The 8274-nt window shown below is 42.8% G+C and overlaps 1 long non-coding RNA gene across 1 annotated transcript; it reads left to right on the top strand.

Moving 5' to 3' along the window:
• The first annotated feature begins 3417 nt into the window (after positions 1 to 3417).
• LOC117845695 (uncharacterized) lies at positions 3418 to 5828 on the top strand. Its single transcript, XR_011897534.1, has 2 exons — positions 3418 to 3813; positions 3914 to 5828. It is a non-coding gene; the product is annotated as an uncharacterized lncRNA (long non-coding RNA).
• Positions 5829 to 8274: the final 2446 nt, after the last annotated feature.

The following is an 8274-nucleotide window of genomic DNA, read 5'->3' as shown; positions in this document are numbered from 1 at the left end:
TTTCCATCTTAATTACCTCACAACATTACCCTCCAAAGATAGCTGGTAAACACTTCCATGAGATTCGATCAAGGGTAGTTTCTTACAGCCGGTAAGCACCTATATATGATTTTGATTTACAATTCCTTTTTACTATTCAATTCACTGTCCTGCGATAATTTTTATACACTAGTACTGCAACAAATTCATACATGTATCCGGTATCTCATGTATACTGGTATATATTTCATTTCCTGAGGAGGGAAGGGATGCTACAAGTGCTTGAACCATCCTAATGGCAGAGGCAGTCAGTTCTGCAGTTATCCAGCAGACAGTTTGCTAAGTCTTATCCAGTCTGGTTCAGAGGTAAAATGGGAAAGAGAAATTAAATGCAAACGAAAACTTCGAGAGGCTAGAGATGGCACACATCAAGTTGGAGGCTGTTTAACAAGTTTCATTAGATTCGTTATGAAATATATTTTCATAGTATACCTATTTAGTGTTATAAATATTGATACTCTTTATCGTAAATTTGGTCAAACTTAAAATAATTTGACTTAGGACAAACTACACTCTTTGCAGGACGGAGGGAGTATGTGTGGGGTCACGGAGAAGGAGGACTTGCCCGAGTGGCTGGAGACGACGATGGAGTCATAGGTGAACTCGAAGTATGCTCGACTTGGTCCCACCTCACAGGCCACAATCTGTTCTGTTTTGCATCTCCTCTGCCTGCTGCTCTGCATTGAGAGTATCACCAACTAGAAACAGGGTAGGTGGTTAACCTGTCAGTTGTTGTGATTACGACAGTAGGATGGATTTGTGATCGAGCTAGCCTGTGAGGAGAATTAAAGAAAAAAAATTATCTCTTTATGTGGTGCTACAAGCTGTAGATGTGGGATTCAATCCATCTATAAGTTGGGTGACATTATGATCTTGTCAGTGTAATATAATCCGTCATATACAGATATATATAGTCCCTTTTTTGTTCCAGATTGCAGCTTCATTCATCAAGCATGGTCCATTTCATTGACGGTAGTCCGTTGGACCGAATTACATGATAGCAAAAAGAAAAATGAAACAGAAGATAAATTTTTTTGAATTGTGTTTGAAGCTTTCACTTTGGTTCCCTGACCGCCTGTCGCTGTTAGTTATCAAACTAACCCAACTTTCACGCAATCTGACACACCTCTTCCACTTTCTTCCATGTAATGCATGTTGGCCTAGTTTATTCAAGCCTAGTTTGACTTAAATCAGACTTCCTTATTAAAAGAATTCCAAATCTGTACAACCTTGAAGTACTGAAGTTGTCTAACTTGGACATCACTATCTTCTCCTTAAGTTATCATCTTGGCTCGTAGTATGATTTACCATTATTCAATCAAAGAAAGGTTCCTGCAGCTGCTAAGCTAACTCTTTTCTTCTTATCCAAAATTCATGTATCTATCTCTCATCTATATTGTTATATGTCGTATCTCCTAAACATGGATGGAAGGGATACTACATATGCTTGGATCCTAATGGCAGAGATTGTCAGTTCCACAGTTGTCCAGCTCCGGCTGAGATTGCTCATGGACTGGATGCAGAAAGGAAACGAAGCAGCATCTGAAATTTTGAATCATGTAACATGGATCGAAAAGAGAAACAGGGGTAATAGAAGAATATAATTGGAATGTCCTAGGAAACAGGTCAAATAATATTGGAGCTATTGCTTGTAACTGAGGACAGGATTAAACAGTCAACACATGGGTTGCTTCTTGGACTTGACTCTGCTCTACAACTACATCTACATCAATGATGACCTTTAGTTCGCATACTTTTGTGGTCCTGCTTCACACTGGTCTGACACATGAGTTCTTGTGGTCCCATAAAGTTGCAGCTCTGATTCAAGATGCTGTCGAAAACCATTTCGTTTCTAAAAGCTTAGCTAAGATGGCAGATCCACAGGTTAGATACTGTTCATGACCGAAATTGACAGACCTAGACAGACCTGTTCAGGCCGGTCTACCAAACTGGTCAAACCGGTTTGGTCAAAGTGCTCAAAGTGCCAATTGGACTTTACCATTGCCTAGCTCTGATCAAGTAGACCAAAATGCATATGTAGAACATCCGATTTGGAGTTCGGATGAGAGAGTTAGATCTCGGGAAGATCTGCCTCTTAGGAGACAAGTCAGACAGGTTTGCAAACCGGTTAGGCCGGTTTAGGTCTGTAGAGTCCGAGTAGAAGTTGTATTTTCTCACAAGATTTGTGAGGATTTCGATTCCATTAGAGGCAAGACTTTTTAGGGTATCCAATCGATAAAAACGCATCTTTTATTTTTTGTACCTTTTTCCTTTGCCTAGCTTTTCCAATCTACTATTTGTTCTAAATCCTTCGTCTCTACGTCGACTGGGCATTCTAGGCAGCACGCCGATGCTAGAGCAACCCTTTGTGCGGTTACCCCAGTGATATCCTTCCCAGGCGAGTGTTCGTTGGTTCGTTGTCGAGTTGCCCCGGCGAACTGGTTTGTGCACGTTCGAGTGCGTTCGTGTGTTGGCCGGATTTTAGCACCAACAGATACTAACCAATAATGATAGAGTAACATCTGAAATGATTGGACTACATGCAATTTTGTGCTTGAGCTAAGCAGGTACTCCCAGTGGTTGAAGCACATCGTCGCCGCGGTCGCTGGATGCTGACGGAGGGAGTGTCAGCCGGGTTGGGCCTTAATGTACGAAAGTTAATTCGATTTGGCCTGGCCCGTCCCATCATCACACTGCCTAGCAAGGTAACTCTGAGCCCCACATGGCCCGCCGCCATCCACCACCGGGGGTGGTGCAGAGTACGGCGAGGGGGGTGCTTATGGGAGGAGAGGGAAAGGCGCGGTGGAGGATGACGAGCTGCCGGAGACAGGGTCCAAGGCGCCGCCTATTCCGACAACCTGCAGGTGGAGTCGAGGTACGATCGATTTGCTTCCCCGCCAAACATTGGCACTCCCTAGTCCCCATTGCTTCCGGCTTCCGCGTCTCTGCGTTGAGACAGATGATTCGCAGGAGAATATGCGATCGATTTATGCTAGGACGCTTGAATCTAGCAGAAATGGTTGCCAGTATAACGCTACAATCTTACTCTTGTAGATGTGAGATCAATCATTCCTTTTTTTTAATGGCAATACAACCTAGCAGTGTGTTTGCAATTTATCATATACAGCAGATGTAGTCAGATAGTTAGGATAACAGTAACACAGATGACAGATGCAAAAATAGCTAGAACCTAGAAGGATGACACTTGGCGCAGCAATAAATTAGATAGGGGAACTATAACAGTCCATGTGATCCGTCAAAACAAGCACGGCATACAAAATGTTCATGCAAGTTACAAATTTGGAATATCTATTTGCTTCATCCACAAGCAGTTGCCTTTCATAGGCTAAGGCTTTGCAGAATTCCTTGTTTGTGGGTGTTCAAGTTGTATTTGCTTTGTTGTCCTTAGCTTTCTTGGTCAAATGTAAGTATGTCATCACAACCACCCACCATTTCGTTTTTACCACGGTTGTTCACTACTATATATGCCTGTTGCGCAATTCTTGTGGCCAACGTAACAGACTCATGTTTCGGTCAAGTCAAAGAAACACTTCTTTTAGGCAAAACTCCTTCCTTGTCAACATTTTTCCATTGTAGAGACCAACTGCTCCACCACTCACCATCAGACCCATCTATATTAATGGCCCATCAACCTCTTTTTGCTTTCAACGTCTTTGCCTCTTGGGCCACATTCTCGTTCAATTTTAACATCCATAATAGTATCTCTCTACACACAGGTTAGCTATCCACAATTTTCACCTAATCCGATTGACGGTATGTTCTTACAACCGCTAAGCTAAATCTTTGCTCACGATCCAAAGTTCATCATCTAATCTCTCATGCATACTGTTATATCTTACCTTTTTCTGAGCAGGGGAGCGATACTTGAACTCTAATGGCAGAATTGGTCAGTTCTGCAATTGTCCAGGAGACAGTTGGCCAAATCCTATCTGGTCTGGTTCAAAATTATGAGGAAAAAGAGGAATCAAATAAGAAAAGAAACTTGGAGAGACTAGAGATGGCACACATCAGGCTGGAGGCTGCTCTTGAGACATCTAATAAGTGGCAGATCACTGATGCATCCTTATTGCGTTGGCATAGGAAGCTGAAGCGTGCTGCTCAAGAGTGTAATGACACACTACACAAATGCAAGCAGAGAATCCTAGAGAACGAAGAAATGGAATGGGAGGTAAAGAATTCCTCCCTCCCTAATCGTATTGTGCACGCTACCAAGTCATTTGCTCTCTCCATATTTAAACACAATGACAATGACTTGGGAAGATCCATTGCTCAAAGATTTGAGTGGTATGCAGATGGTGCTAGTGAGTTTCTGAGATTCATAGAGCTCGGTGGCACACCACGCTGTCACATGCCCTTCGAATCTCTTGTCAAAAACCTTTTTGCAGGCAAGGAACTACATCATAAAATTGTTCGAGGAAACGAGTATCCTTTGTTTCAATTATGGTTGACTCCCATCCGTAATCCAATGCATGGAATAGTTGTTAGCCTAACATTTACCCAATATGATGGTACACCAGAGGGTAATATCTGCATTAGTTTGGCCGTACAGCTCTCGGAGAGTATTGACATAGTTGGGATCGCAGTTAAGTGCCTCCAGTTATTTGCCCCTCCTTTCAAGTGTAGATTTGAAAATATTAGAAATGAACTTACTCAACTGCCCAATGAAGACTTCTCATGGGGGCCCTCTTTTTATTCGGACCATAAAGAGCATTGGGACAAAATCAATAGCTTGTCTTCTCAGTGGGTTCGGCCAAACCCATTTTGTTGCAAGGAGCATGGACGGCATGAGGTTCGATGTTTTAGCAACATGGACATGGCAGGATTATCAGATGGTTTCCTAGAACCAGTAATACAATTTGCTTTGTGTTGCCACGTCTCACTACCTATGTACAGAAAACAGAAGACCTCACTATCTGAAGACCTAATTTCTCTGCAAGATTATCCATATCTGAAAGCTGGGATCGCCTTTTCGCCCCATGGCTCTTTAGATGACATGCTGCTAGCGAATAGGAGTTCTGAGATAGCGGCGATAGTCCGTAAGGAGCAACATTTCTTGCATACAGACATTACCCTAGAACAGCTGGAAGAGATTATGTTGCCAAAGGCAATAGATTACTTCCGCCAGAATGCCGAAGCAAAGGTTTACCAAATGATTTGGAAGTCTAAACATGGCTTTGCACTTATTCAGGTTGAGAAGCCATGCATGAGCGCATGGAGATCAAGCATGAGAAGACGGAGCACTTCTGGGGGAGCTAGGAAAGGAAAGCTGTTTCAAGGATATGATGAGGAGCTCATTAGAAATCGGATACGTCTCTGTCACTGGCTTGACTCATGGTTTACATATGTGCCTGTCCGGTTGCAAAGGTCGTTCATGAATTGGATTCGGAAAGAAAAAGAAATTTTGATAGCAGCACCACAGTTACTACACCTGAAATTCTAAATCATTTCATTAAAAGGGTAATGAAAAACAAAACCACAACAGCTCTGGGATCTAGAAGTGCTATGTTCTACATTAGGAACCTATGCAACTGTAGCACATCACTTGTTCTTGGTTTCAATTTGTGTGTCTAGCTTGTATGTCTGATGTTTGGTTCTCACCAGTTGAGTATACGCTGGGAATTACTCAATTACATGGGAGATCAGAATGCAGTGCATTTGTAAGTGTAGACTTATAAGTGTAGGATCATCACTTGTTCTTATTTTCTATGTGACTTTCGAGTGTGTAGCTACTTTCATTAAGAACTTTTTAGTAATTGGGTCGTTTTGCATCCTTGTGAGCCCAAGTTGCAGTCTGAATATGTTTCATTCCTGGAATATGTTATCGGCCTCCTTTTTGTTTATTGGATGGATAGGTTTCCTGTCAGGGGATTTCCCTTTGGTAAAAAAGGAAAAAGAAAAAGAAAAAGAAAACTGCAGTTGCCGTTCAAGAAATGTTTCGGTTGCTCAACCAAAATCAGTCAAAGAATGGATTGCTAGGACAGCGTTGACCACGCGCAGACAACTTGACATGCCTCGATGAATGGACTTGTCCTGTCCCTAGCACACTTCTTCAAGGCCGGGAAACGGGATGCATAGACAAAATACCGGAGACTAGGAGAAAGGCAGGCTGTCACCGCACCGATGAGGGTGTCTGGTGAGGGGTGGGTGTGGTCGAGTTCCTTCCTTGTACAATGATGCATAGATGGGGAGATGTTCAGAGCTTTATATTTGTTTCATTCTCCGGTCCTCGTCAGCTATCCAACCACTCTCCGTATGATTTCCTACGCAGATGTTGACCACGTAAGATAATGTCCGTTGGGCAATTATATATACAACAGATGACAAGTACTCAAATGCAAAGTGTCATGTTGCTGTTAAATTCGACAATATATAAACTGAGGTGACTTGAAGTCCAAGAACAATCCTTTTGCTAGAACCAGTAATTCAATTTACTTTCCATTGTCAAGTCTCATTATCTGTTTACAGCAAACAGGAGACCTCACTGTCCGAAGACCTAATATGCAGTTATCCATATCTGAAAGTTGGAATCTCCTTTTGTGCCCCATGGCTCTTTAGAGGACATGTTTCCGGCGCTCTATTTTCCTGTTTTGTTTGGGAGCAGAAGCGTAGCCTCATTTCTTCAATTAAGGTTGCCCCTAAATTATCCTTGCTCAAGTTTAGTTCATTCATATATCAGTGGATCGGAACATGATAGCCAACCAGCTAGTTCTTTTATTAATAATGGATAAAGTCCCGACTTCAACCTCTTCATAACAGAGGTACCAGTTCACGATTATTACAAAATGTAGCTAAAGTTATTAAACAGTACTTATCATGGACAGCACATAAGAACTTGTTCCAAGTTATTAACACAACATCATTTTTTGTGATCCATATTGCCCAACAAAGTGCCAAAGACCCAGATAACAAATTTAGTAATTAGGATACCTCTTCTGGCACGCCATGGCCTGTATACGGGCTCTCCTGACTTCCTGTAAAGAGCAGAAGGCATCATCAGTATCATCATTGCATTGATTTTGCTTGAAGATCACCCATATTTAGGACAAGTAGCACAATGTATGTACTTCCAAACACGATGAGGTGCACCTCTCATTTTGGAATCAGTAGAACAGGCTAATACTACCAAATTCATCTAATTACTCAGGTGCATTAAAGCATGGTATAGAGGGACTCCATGAAATGAAGCGGGAGCAAACACCTAAAGATAAATCTTCAAACCGCTTGAACAAACTTGCATAAATGTAGTAACTTCACATCACTATCCAGCATTGACATAGGTTTCAACTTTCAACATTGGGATTGGAACTGTAGAGTCATCAGAAGTCTATACCCGCAAGTAAGCAAGTTGGTTTCAATGCACATAGTGTGCCCTCTTTTTCTTATTAAAATGTATTCATGCATTTTAATAAGAAAAAATTTGCAAGAGTAGAGCTGTCTAGAACCCTCTTTTTTAATTAAAATGTATTCATGCATAATTTGTGACTCACAAGTTGTAAACACAAATTTTCATAGGACCAACATGCATAATGATAAGGTTATGCAAAAGGATCCTGAAACTACAAATATGTGCACCTGTTGCGTGTCCACCGGTCCAGCTAGTACGCCTACTGTAGAATTTGGATTTTTTATTATCTTGTCCATGTCTCTCAAGAAATGATACTGCAAAATTAATGAAACCAGATACCCTGTGCAACCTTGGAAACTCTTAATCAAGACCACAAGATGTTAATCCAATGGATAGTGTTAGCGGTGGGGTTATTTTGCAGTTAACCGCCCGCCAGCCAGCAATGCAAAATTGGTTTTTTGCGAATCCCCCCTGCCCTCCGGACTCCCAAAGACGCCGCCGCCACCAAGCGATTCGCTGCGGACTCCCAGAGGCTCGTGGTCCCCCACGGCCCGTGGTCCTCCGCCACCCATGGCCCTCCGCCAGCTTGGTGTAGGTGCCACCGCCCCTTCACCGCCACCCGTGGCCCCTTCGCCCCTTCCCAGACGTCGCCATGGACAGCCAAGAGTAGAAAGAGCAGCAGCAGCCATGGACAGGGAATGACCCTATGCACGAGTAGCGGACGGACACCCTCTCTCCAGTCATGGCCGTTGATCCCACCGTCACCATTGATTCTGTCTCCATCGACACCAACGATGCCGGACTTACAGGAAGAAGTGTTGAGGCCGCCGCCATGGATCATTTGAAGCCTGTGGTTGGAATGATGTTTG

Source organism: Setaria viridis, chromosome 2 (assembly GCF_005286985.2).
Source record: "Setaria viridis chromosome 2, Setaria_viridis_v4.0, whole genome shotgun sequence".
Lineage (NCBI taxonomy): Eukaryota > Viridiplantae > Streptophyta > Magnoliopsida > Poales > Poaceae > Setaria > Setaria viridis.
Note: the sequence above shows the minus strand (reverse complement) of the source record. Positions and strands in the feature narration are given on the sequence as shown.